At 38.0% G+C, this 12,523-nt stretch overlaps 1 protein-coding gene across 21 annotated transcripts in view; it reads right to left on the bottom strand.

Moving 5' to 3' along the window:
- The window catches only part of LOC149743917 (uncharacterized), a 191,716-nt gene that overhangs the window by 163,807 nt on the left and 15,386 nt on the right, over positions 1-12,523 (bottom strand). For 2 of the 21 annotated variants that reach the window (XR_016391662.1, XR_016391666.1), the window contains one exon: positions 5,459-7,849. The exons of the other annotated variants lie outside the window; for them this stretch is intronic. The gene's annotated coding sequence lies outside the window, so the exon portion shown is untranslated. Of the gene's footprint in view, positions 1-5,458; positions 7,850-12,523 lie in introns of those variants that run through there. 21 annotated transcript variants of the gene reach the window in all.

Raw genomic sequence — 12,523 nt, 5'->3', positions numbered from 1 at the left:
CTCTTTGCTTCATACTGCCATTGCCACCAACCCAGTCAAATTCACTTTTAATTTACCAATGTTAGTGAAGGGAGTAGAAGGTGGAAATTGAGGTTAAAGGAGGAAACTTTAATGTTATTCAAGGATGACTTCATCTTAACTTCCAGCCTTCGTCTACCCATTCTCTGCTCCAGTCACACGCAGAGTATTTGCTATCTCTTCCATAAGTCTTGACTTTTCTTGTCTTTATGCCACTTTTCTTTTCTCCATTTGCAATGAATCTCCCTTTCCCTTGGTTCACCATTTCTTACTCCATACTCTCCATTAAAATTCAAATCTACCTTTAAAGCCCAACTCATATACCAGTTCTGTCCTGCAGTCTCCTGGATCTGCCAAGTCAGAACTAACCACTGGCTCCTCCGTGCTCCTGCAATGGCAATGATGTTAGAAGGGCGAGTGATTTTACAGCTCACTCACCACCTGCGGGAAATATGTCCTATCTGCCCTTCCACATCCTTTCTCCACCCAATTCTATATGGATGGCTTGCATGGCCTATCTTAGTAAGTGTCCTTGCTCTGGCTTCTGTTTGGCTCACCAATGAAGAGTACCAATAGAAGACTGTAGGGAATGAAGGAGGGGAGTGAAGTTAGGGTATTAATTCTTGCCAAATTGCTGGGAGTTGGCTGCATCCCCCAACTAACGTATAGTGCTTCTCTGTGGGGCATCACAGCATCTTTGGGGAGGACTCTCTCTCCAGCAAGGCTTCCTTTCTCTTTCATCTCTTATAAAGTAGCCACACTTTTACTGAACCCAGGGCACTACACTATCTCTTGATTCTCTACATTGGGCTCAATTTATCCTTATTGATGTACCCCTGATTTTCTGCTGAGACCCTGTCTGATGAACTTCGTAATATGCTCTTCTAAGCTGTTAATTTTACAAACCACATTATTACACTTATTAGAAGAATGTCTTCAGGACGTGTCAGTAAGCTCTGATTGATGATAATGGTAAACAGCTAGAATTTATGGAACATAAAGTATGCTTTGGTTACTCTCTTGAGTACACCGTGTGCATTATTCTAATTAATTAAAATCACTATTAGCTAAGCAAGGCACACAGATGCTAAGAGGTTCCCAGAAGTAACTTGCTCATGGTCACTCCAGTGTCTCAGTAGTGTTTAGGACTCAGATCTGTCCAAAGCCTAAACCTTAAGTTCTAGGTCTAAGCAGTGGGTCTCAAACTTGAGTACGCATCAGCATCACCAAGAGAGCTTGCTGAAACAGGTAGCGGGCCCCACCCCCAGAGTGTCCCAGTCTGTAGGTCTGGAGCAGGGCCCAAGACTTTCACTTCTAAAAATTCCTACGTGCAGCTGATGTGCTGGTCTGGGTACCAGACTTTGAGAACCACTAGTCCAGGCATTTTAGGTCCAGAATTTAAGGTGTTAGAATAATTTTCTGGTGATAAATTGTCGAAAAAAAAAAAAAAGCACTGCATTTTCCTGTGTGTAAGGAGGTAATACATTCAATCTTAAAGAGTCAATAACGGGGCTAAGTATTTAAGAAAGAAGAGTTATTCTCCAGGAAGATGGGAGGAGATGGACATTCTAAGGACAGGAATGCCCTTTCAGGAAACTTGCAAAGGGAACAGAAAAATAACATAGTAAGATTCTGCTATCCAGTGTTCACAGAACATGAGTGGGATACTCTTGACTGTAAAATGGGAAGCCAACTTTTGCTCACCATATACATACCTTATTCAGTACAAATGTTTATTAAGAATCTCCAAAAGCTAGACACTAGGCATCAGGGCTACACTGATAGAGCAGATAAAGTGCCTGGCCTCAGGGAGCTTGTGCTTCAGATGATGTACATCAGCTACATAGACTGAATGATGGATACTATATTGGGTTCACACTTCGTCTCAAGAAAAAAATATATCCATAGACGTGATCCAGGAGTCAAATGGCAAAAGACCTAGCCTCAAAGCGAGTGTTAATTTCATTAAATGGTAGGTAAAAATTATTTTATATGCCGAGATAGGCTCTGCTTAAAAGACACACTATTCCTCCAAACGTATTATACAAGCCAGCTTATGAACCTGTGACTTTTTCTAGGAGAAGTGTTGCCTTCTTTCCCAAGAAGGGAGCGGTAGGGGTCGGGGTGGAAATAGTTTCATCATCAGAGGCACAGTCTCACTACTACTGCTCAGCTCCAATTCGCAACCTTCTGAATGGTTTCCAGACTAAGTCATTTAGCAAAGTGATGAAGAAAAAATGGCCCATTAATCTTATGATGCGTGTTATAACTTAACTCTGGGTTTAGCATAGGAAAAATATTATTTGCATTGATTAGAAATATGCTTTATGGCTGCATATATTATTCCCTCTGAACATTCTAAAATTATTAGCTGGGTTGACATGATGAACTGCACAGGAGTACTTCTAGATGACATCTCAATGTCATCTGTTACTCACATCATATAGGTCTAGAAATCAATATGTATTTTACTCAATATGAGATCTTATTCCAAACACCAAAATATGCCTGTTTTTATTCGATGGTTATCATCATGAAACTACCAGCTAAACATCATTTAGAAAATTCAAAGCAAGTAAATTACTGTATTAACTGTCCAACTATGATTATGACTTTCCTCCACTTATAGCTGAACCTAATATAATGATCTGGTCAGTCTGACTAGGAGGATTTATTCATTAATTTACTCAAATGTCCTGAGGTATATTTTGAAGGACTTAAATTATGGTCTGGTTTGTAGGATCCAACAGTAAGCGTACAGGTTTATCTCCTACAAGCTCTGTGACCTTGCCCAAGTGACTTAGCATCTCTGAGCCTCACTTCCTAACCTGTAAAATGAAAACAATAATAGAACCCAAGTTGTAAAGCTGAAGGAAAAAAAGTAATATGGTAATGTATTTTGGCACAAAAGAGCAGTTACGCTGATGGTCATTATTTGTGAATACTGTTGCTAAGATTATTGAAAACCTGTTTTGTGTTAGGTGCTGTTCAAGGACTAGAATTTTAAGACTGTTCTTCACCTTTATCCCAGTTTTACCTGCAAAGTTCTGCCATGCACTGGAAAAACATACTGGTATTTCTAGGGAAGGGGACCACTCAGGTGACATTTTTGTTTCACCAGGTATATAAAGTATACAAAGGTTATAGTGTATCTTTTAAGTCCTTTGGACATCTAGTTACCTTTCACTAGAATGATTCTAGTAGATCCTGATAGATACCTGAGACAAGGTCAGGTCAGTGATGTTGGTACCTTTTCTGGCTTAAGAGCATAGGGCAGAAACACAGGAAGAGAGGTCTTCCTTTTCCACTCCTGTTGCTAAGAACCCTCTCGAATAATGACAATCTGAAACAGATCACTACATTGTTGCATGTTGTAGAATCAAAGCAGTGTACAAAGCAAAGAGCACTGGCCTCCATTATACTTGCATTTCACTCGAGATTCACTTTTCTAGACCGTGGAGAAAGCAGATGTTCCAACACTTTCCAGGTACTGGAATATTACAATCTGGCAATCTCCACCACTGCATGTTTGATCACACTATTCCCTGCAAATGGAATGCTGTTCCATCAAGGTCAGATTGACCAGTGCAAATACCTGATTTTATTGTACGGTCAGAACCAAATTAACTTACTGAAATTCTGCCCAGCTCAGGGTCTACCTTCTCTGTGAAACCTCCTGTGAGATCCCAAGTTACAAACAACTCGATCTTCTTCAGAAGACACTGTATACTATATAAATAGTAATTTACATATAAATATATGTATATGTGTGTGTATTTCTTTGTTACATTAAGTTATAACTCCTGTGGTTTCTCTTCTTAACTAAACTGGACCCCCTTATCATCACAGTGGCCATGTACATCATTGTATCCTCCAAAAAATCCAGATAATAATATCATGGATTCAGTATATAGTTGTTTAATAGAAAACAATTAACTAACCACTGCAGAATACTAGTGTCTCTCAAGGTGTGTTCAGTGGATCATAAATCCTATGAGACAGTCCATGAAGGAAAAGATTTCAAATAAATTTGGGATCTGTTGTCCACTACATCTCCTTATCAGAGACTCATAATTCACAAGACTCGTAAAAAGCTCTGTAGCAAAGAAACTGTTGACTTAGTTTGACCCAGTATTTCTCTTACAAGAGTATCAGTTCTGGAGGTCAAGGACATTTTCCACCTCTAATACAACATCTCTACTGCCTAGTAGAGTGCCTGGCACTTAGTAGACACCTAATAAATATTTGAATAAGTTTCAACATACATTCCCCTTTTAAGCTATAGAAGAAAAACACAGTATATAGTAGATTTTGATTTACTTGGGGAGAATAATAATATGAATAGAAAAATTTACACAAATCATTTTGAAGTATATATATTTGATAATACTTTTTTCCACAAATCTACACAATTGCACATTTAGTGGTGATAGTAAAGGAACTACATTTGCTTCTGAAAACTTGCTAAGAAGGATGGCTACTAAAAACTACAACTTGAACCCAAAACAATTGATTTAGTTCATTGGTCCCCACTCCTTAGCAGTTTTAATATAGAAGAAAATAGACGCATATATTTCTTTTCTGCCATAATATGACATCATATAAGGAATGCTATTTTATTAGCTAGAAATAAGATTTGCTTTTGTTATTTTAGTACATTTCATCACATAAGAATAATTCTAGATTTTTTCCCCTCCTGTGACTCTCATAGCATCCCCATCTAAAATAGACTTTGGAGATTTAGATCAAATGTCATATCAATTGTCCTAGACTGCTTACTATGTGCTTTCACTATAGATTTTAATGTCAACAGAGAAAGGAGAAGGAAAAGTCAGAGGGAAATGAAACAGGTGTATGCAACACCCCTCTCTACTACCGACATTTCTCAGAATTCTGGGGGAAGTTGCATCTATAAGTGTAAAGTTTTTCACCATGGAACTCACGGTGGTTGAACTTCTCGTGAAGAATGTTTTTTTCACTACTGAAGAAAAATATGTTTGATTTTATCACAACTGAAAAGTTCTCCTGTTTCTACTTCTGAGGTTTGCCCTCAAGACTACTGTTTACCTAATGGAAGAGACTCTTATGCATGGAGGAAAAAGTGCACCATTTGAAGGAAAAGCTGAAGGAGTGATATTCAGGTAGCTCCTCATTCCACCAATGAAAACATACACATAGATTTTCCACTTTACACCTCATTTTCCACCTTATTTTCATGATTTTGAAATGAATATGTAGGGTCTGATGAGTTTGTCAATAGTCTACAATTATTAGTGTTATTAAAATAGAATACAAATGATAAGCCATATGTAAAAATGCTGTGTGAATAAACTGCTATACCCCAAATAATACAAATGAGTGAATGGCAGTAAATGCTAAGAGGGATTAACAACATAAAGGATATTAAATAAATGATGACCGTATTTCATATTTATGTGTCTTTTTCTCTTTTTTTTTTTTTTTTTTTTTTTTTTGCGGTACGCGGGCCTCTCACTGTTGTGGCCTCTCCCGTTGCGGAGCACAGGCTCCGGACGCGCAAGCTCAGTGGCCATGGCTCACGGGCCCAGCCGCTCCGCAGCATGTGGGATCTTCCCGGACCGGGGCACGAACCCGCGTTCCCTGCATCGGCAGGCAGAGCACTGAACCACTGCGCCACGAGGGAAGCCCTTCTCTCTCACTCTTACTCAACTCCTAAATAACTAATATGCTCACAAATGGTAAGCATGTTTTGGATGTTCGATGTGTGTTTGTGGGAAAGAACAAAAAAAAAAACTGCCTCAATTAGGTCAAATATCATACAAGAGATGAATGAGATTAGAGATGGGATTGGGATTTGTGTTAGTTACTCAATAGCTAACCAATCACAGATATGACAGTGTAGTGCAATATGCAAATATACTTTTAAACAACTTCTCTTATCTACTGTCTGTAAAGACAATCACACTCAACTGCTCTGCACTTAACCCCAGAGCTTCTGAGTTAGAATCTGTTAGAAATAGGTACACGTTTCATTGCTTTGGCAACATTTACATGGCTCTGCATCAGGCAATATAACTGCTAAGATCACACTCTGGGAATTCAGGAAAGGCTAGTGTCCAGTTCTGGTCGTTCTACCACCCAACTGTGATCTAGGGTAAATTCCTGATAAAAAAAAAAAAAAGAAAAACCCTGAAGATGCTGAAACAGTATTTCCTACTTCACAGGGTCATCATGGGGTTAAAAGGTCATTAGGACAAAGTGCCTCTCACCCAGGAAACACTGATAAATGCTACCGATGCTACCATCATCATCATCATGACCGATCAAGAACATATTGCCACATGGAAATTCAACATTCCCTGGGCCATTCACAACTTTCCTTTAAAGGACTCATATTCTATGTGGGGTCTTAACACCTTCAAATAACAGAAAATACAAGTCTTTACGCCTTTTTTTCTGTAGCTAATTTCGGCATCTTTCACCTCTGTCCACTTAAGTGTTGGTTTAGCATATTCTTGTCACACAAAGAAGCTACTTCCCAAAGAGAGGAGCAATGTGTCAAGTGACAAAGACATTGAGTGAAGTCTTTCACATCCTAGATTGTCCACGGTACAGCTCAGCTGGTCTCTGGGTTGGAAGGCCTGGGTCTACTTTGCTTGTCTGTTACAGGGGAAGGGACATGGTCCTTAGCATGTGGTCTGTGAAACAGAGGCAGCTGCGGGTAGAATTATAACACAAGCAGAACTGGCTTCAATTCTTCCTTCTTAGGTCTTTTTCTTCTTGTTCAGCTGTTCAAGGAACTTGCCTGTCCTCTGTCCCTGCCAGGGCGATGTTACATCTGCCTGGATAAGTAGGTCACCACTGTATATCAGGAAAGGTCTTATTTGTAATCATCAGGAACCAGATACGGCTAATTTGAGCAGAAAAGGAAACTTTTGAAAGTTTATGGTTAGGTCTCAGTAACTAGAAGCAGACTAAACAACCGAAAGCCAAGGCTATGCTATTGCAATTATAGGATCAGGCCAAAGTGATGTTATAAGTCCTAGCTGGCCTTGCTACCAAGCAGGAACAGGAAACAGGAGGTTGACCCAGCACTGCTGGCCTTGCTTCTTTACATCATTTATTTGTAATTCAAAATCCAAGAGAGGGGTGCAGTTGGCCAACCCGAGGTCGCCCGACTGTTTTCCATCTGTAAGGGAGACTGAGCATGTGAGTAAACAGTGTATCTGACATGTTCAGCTTGTATAATGGGAGGAAGGCTCTGCTTCTCACCAAGACCCACAAAGTGGAAAATTCCCCAAAGAGAAAGGAATTTCAGATCAGATGCTTGGAAAGTTAAAAACAACAACAGCAAACAAATGCAGATGTGGAATTAAAGACATGGAGTCATTAAGAACCTATATGTGGAGTGATTCAGACCTGAGTTCACATCTGGAACAAGCTACTCAATCTTGCTGAGCTTCAATTTTCTTTAAAGGAAACAACGTGGAAGATGATATCCACATGTAACTTGTGGTACACATGAAGGAGGGTAGTACAGTATATGATGCCTGGCACATCCTATGCATTTTCTAAAACTACTAGTAGTACTATTATTATTGTTACTTATTATACAATTTATTGTAGAAATTAACAGGGAGAGTATTAATAAATGTTAATACAGTGCTAAGTGTCACATTTATGATCTCAACTAATTATCTGTTGATTCAACAAACATTCCAGGGGCTTCCCTGGTGGCGTAGTGGTTGAGAGTCCGCCTGACGATGCAGGAGACAGGGGTTCGTGCCCCGGTCCAGGAAGATCCCACATGCCGTGCCATGGCCGCGGAGCCTGCGCGTCTGGAACCTGTGCTCTGCAACGGGAGAGGCCACAACAGTGAGAGGCCTGCGTACCGCAAAAAAAAAAAAAAAAAAAAAAAAAAACAACAAACATTCCACGTATCAGAAAATAACTTGTTAGTATGTATATATATATATATATATATATATTTTTTTTTTTTACAGAAGAAAAGAAACCCTGAGGCTTACAAAGTGTAAACAATGTACCAAAAGTCACTCATTTAAGAGGTAATGGAATATTATTCAGCCTTAAAAAAATGAAGGAGATCCTTTCATTTGTGACCATATAGATGAAACAGGAGTGCATTATGCTGACGAAATAAGCCAGACAGGATAAATACGAATGATATCATTTATAAATGGAATCTAAAAAGAAAAAAAGCCACACTCATAGAAACAGAGTAGAAAACTGGTTGCCAGGGGCTGGGGTGTGGGTGGGGAAAAGAGGGGAAGACTGGTAAAAGGGTACAAACTTTCAGCTGCAGGATGAATAAGGTCTGAGGATCTACTGTATAACATAGTTACTACAGTCAATAATACTGTATTGTATAACTAACATTTTCTGAGAGAATACAACTTAAGTGTTCTCACCAAAAAAAGAAACAAAGGAAAAAGGTGTCATGAGCTGTTAGATGTATTAATTAACGTGATGGGAAAGATCCTTTTACAACAGATATGTATATCAAATCATCATGATATACTCTTTGACTATCTTACAATTTTGTCAATTATACCTCAATAAAACAGAAAAAAAAAAAAGAGGTAATAAAGATGAGACTCCAATCCAGGATTATCCAGCTCAAAAAACTACACTCTTAACCATTACAATATAGTATCCATCCATATGTTGTAACTGTAAATTGCTTAACACAAAGGAAACGTTAAATAAATGGTATTTATTCTAACTCTAATGCTTACTAGATATTAGTTATGTGGTATGCTTTACTTCTAACTACAAGGGTATAAGGTGCAAATTCTTGCTACAGAACAGAAAAGCCCCTGTGGTACCCTGTAGGATAAACACAGTACCTGTAAATCTCTCATCTCTCAACCCAGAGTCTCCTCAAGTTGGAGGTCTTTACCCCCTTTATAATGTGGGAATGATGCCTTTCCCACATTTGCACTGGGCATGAAAATCCATACTTCCAGGTGTATACTGAACCTCCATTTAGCTCCTCGTCACCTTGGAATCACCAGACCAAAGATCATTTATTCCATTAATATAAATGATCTAGGGATAGAAGTACAGAGTATACAGAGAGTGTTGGAGGAATCCAAACAACAAGTCCTCCACTCTCAAAACAAATTTTAGAGTTCCAAAAGTAAAGAGCAATGTTTGGAAATAAAACTAAAAATGAAACTAACATCTACAATTAGCCAAGTATTTATTATGGGCCAGGCTACTTACTAGGCACTTGATAAACATTACAGCTCATCTTCCTGCAGTCCTTCAAAGCATATAATATTGTTTCTAATTCATAGAGAAGAAAATTGTATGTAAGCAGGTTAGTGATTAGCCCAAGACCACAGGGCTAGGCTGTAAGAAAAGAAGGCCAAGTTTCAGTGGTCAAAATGGTGATGGATGTTATAACTAGAAGATTACGGCTAATCAAATAAAAATATTCAAAACGGTCCTAATGTATTATTAGGATTTCTTTAGAATAACTTGGGTGCCTTAGTGAATACAGTAGTGGTAGGCACTACAGTCTCTTTAATTTGCTAATCATACAAATCTACTTTAATATTCTTGGTGACAAGGAGCTAACTACTGATAAGACAGCTTCTTCAGTTTTGGGGCTACTCCAGGGTGAAATGCTGGAACGTCCTACTGCCTGCAATGTTACCTAGTTCTACCAGGGGGAATAAAGCAGAACAAGTAGCCACTGTTCTTGACAAATGGATACAGTTTCAGTTTTTCAAAATATAAGTGTCAGATTCATTCATTGTATCAGATAGATCTGTCAAATGGCTTTGCCCATTTACTAACGGATGGCACACTGCAGACACACGTTGGGTCAAAGGACTCAATGTCACCTCATTGATACTGTCATCAATATAATTTGTATTGGCCTTTTGTCTCACCCTGACTTTAAGGACTATGTGAGGAGATCCAAGTCTCCAGACCATGGACTGATCACCTCTGCTTGACACAGTATTCTCTGCTCATTTCCAGAGGGGACCAAGGATGAGCTCTTGTACTTCTGAGTCTATTCACCCTACCTGGCAACACATACTAGCTGGGCTGATTGGATCAAGCAGGAGCCCCAGAGTTTAAATTTCCAGCTGCATTGGAGGAAACAGAGGCTATGCCCCAATCCCATAACCCCTCACTTCTTACTGCTAGCCTATCCTAGGCTGTTCTTGCTGATAGGAGTACTTCATGCTAAAAATTAATTTTGCTTACCTGATGGCAGTCACACAACCTCAAATGCCATTTTTATAAATAAGGCAACCACCAATGGAGTGTGATTTAGGGTTTTTTCTTCTGTAGACCCTGCCTACCCTATAAAATCTCCCATTACTGCATCATGGAGACTATAATCCCTTTCCGAGGGAATAGATTCTTTCCAACCTTAAGATGAAATAAGAACTTACATTTCCATACTGCCCAAAAGGAAATAAACTGATTACAAAATGCAGGAGAATGACTGATTTTCCACATTTGTTGTGTTCATTAAAGGGTTTTTGAATAGACTTGACAGTATTAAAGAAGTTTAACACACACAAAATAAAAATTAATAAATGAAGAGAAAAAAATTGCATTTACAACAAACAACAAAATAAACACATTGATATATAAAAGGTTGTTATACATCGATGAAAAATGGATGTTATAAAGTCACAAACTAAAAAGTATTAACAGCCAATAAAGATATGAAAATATGTTCAACCTTGCTATTATTAATCAAAGAAATACAAATAAAATAATTCAGGTGTCATATTTTACTGACTAGAATGACAAAGTTTTAAAAAACTTGATAATACTGGTATTGATATTGATAATACTGGTACTGATGAGTGTGTGTAAGAAACCACACTGGATGTTAAATTCTTGGTAGAAATAAAAAGCACGGTAACCTTTCTGGAAGACAATATGTCAGTATGTACCAGAACTGACAACCAGCCATTCAAGTTCTAGAAGTCCATTCTAAGGAAATAAACAAATGCTCAAAGACATATGAACAAGGATGCTTGTCTCATTGTTTAGCAAAGCAAAACAGGAATAATCTAAATGTTGAACAGCAGGGACTGGTTAAATAAATAATAGAATGCTGTTCAACCATTAAAAATGATGCTGCAGATTTTTATTAGGTGATGACTAATCATACTTATATTACTAAATAAAAATGCTATAGAACTGTTTTGTAGTTTGATATAATAATTAAAGGTATTTTATACTTGCATTGTATTTATATGCACCCCGTCACAAAAAAGTTTCCAAAGATACCCTCAAAAATGTTACAGAGATGATTTATCAGAAATGGGATTTTGAGTTATTTTTCCTTTTTTCTTTAAATCCTTTCAATTTTGGAGTTTCTGCAATGAGCCTGTATTATTTTTACAATTAAAAATATTTAAATTTACAACAAAAGGATCTAAATTCCTCCAGTTTTCCATTTATTTTCCACCCTGGCTCGGGGTATTTGTGTAAAAAAAAAAAAATCAGCTTATTTTCTCTTTTGTATCAATCTAAATTTACTTTTCATAAGTTAACTATTTTAGTCTGGCAAAAGTTTCACACAGGAAAATTGTTAAGGTCTGAGTATTCTATTACGTTGAAAAGCACTGGAAACTTTGAAATTATTTCTTTCAGAATTTTCATATAATACTGAAAGGCGGGGGGTGGGAGGTAGCAAAATGAAGGGAAATAGATAGTAGTAGTCAACTTCAATTAAGGAAAAGCAACAAGAGGCAGTTTGTACTCTTTTGATACGGCAGAAGCCCCATGTGTCAACTCATGCTAAAAAATGGATATATACACACACATACATGTTTGTGTGTATTATATGTATATGTGACACACACACATAATTAATCCACAGTCTTAGGCTAATCACTCATTGTGGCAGAAACAACGAGCTGTTGACTACACTTTAATTAGCTCCTCCAGCCTGTAGAGGCATCACTAGGACCAAGATAGGAACAACATTCTCCATCTCCGCTTGCATCTGGGTATGGTTCTATCCCAAAGAATGTGACCAGAGGTGACCTCAAGAGTTTATGTCTGAAGGATAACGAGTTGATAATTGTAGCTTGCAGCTTCCTCTCTCCTTTCCTTTTTAGGACAAACGTAGAGCCACTTGATGAAGGTGGTGGGTCCCTGAATAACTGAGCAGAAAACTGACCCTCAGACCACCAAAGTCCATACTACACTCCTGAGTGAGTGAGAAATGAACTGTCCATGTGTTGCTCCACTGAGGTTTAAGGTTTATTATTTAGCGTTTAACTAACGCATTTTTTCTTTACACCTCAGTTGCCTTCTCTGTAAAATAAAGTCTTTGAAAAGGATCCACTGTAAGTTTTTTCCATTGCTTATGTTTTTATCTTAGTTTTTAATTCTCAGAAACATTGCGCGCATTTTACCTTTTAAGTTAGTAAGTCTACTTTTTTTTCCCACAAAGACGGGTTCTTCAAGTTATGGAGAAGTCATAGCAGACTGTTGCTTCAGTTTAAGATACGCATTCACA

The sequence above is a fragment of the Delphinapterus leucas genome, unplaced genomic scaffold, assembly GCF_059928025.1.
Source record: "Delphinapterus leucas isolate spDelLeu-1000000601 "Yukka" unplaced genomic scaffold, BTC_Dleu_Yukka2 spDelLeu_asBTCV2_sq53, whole genome shotgun sequence".
NCBI classification, from domain to species: Eukaryota; Metazoa; Chordata; class Mammalia; order Artiodactyla; family Monodontidae; genus Delphinapterus; species Delphinapterus leucas.
This window is presented reverse-complemented; position numbering and strand designations above follow the sequence as displayed.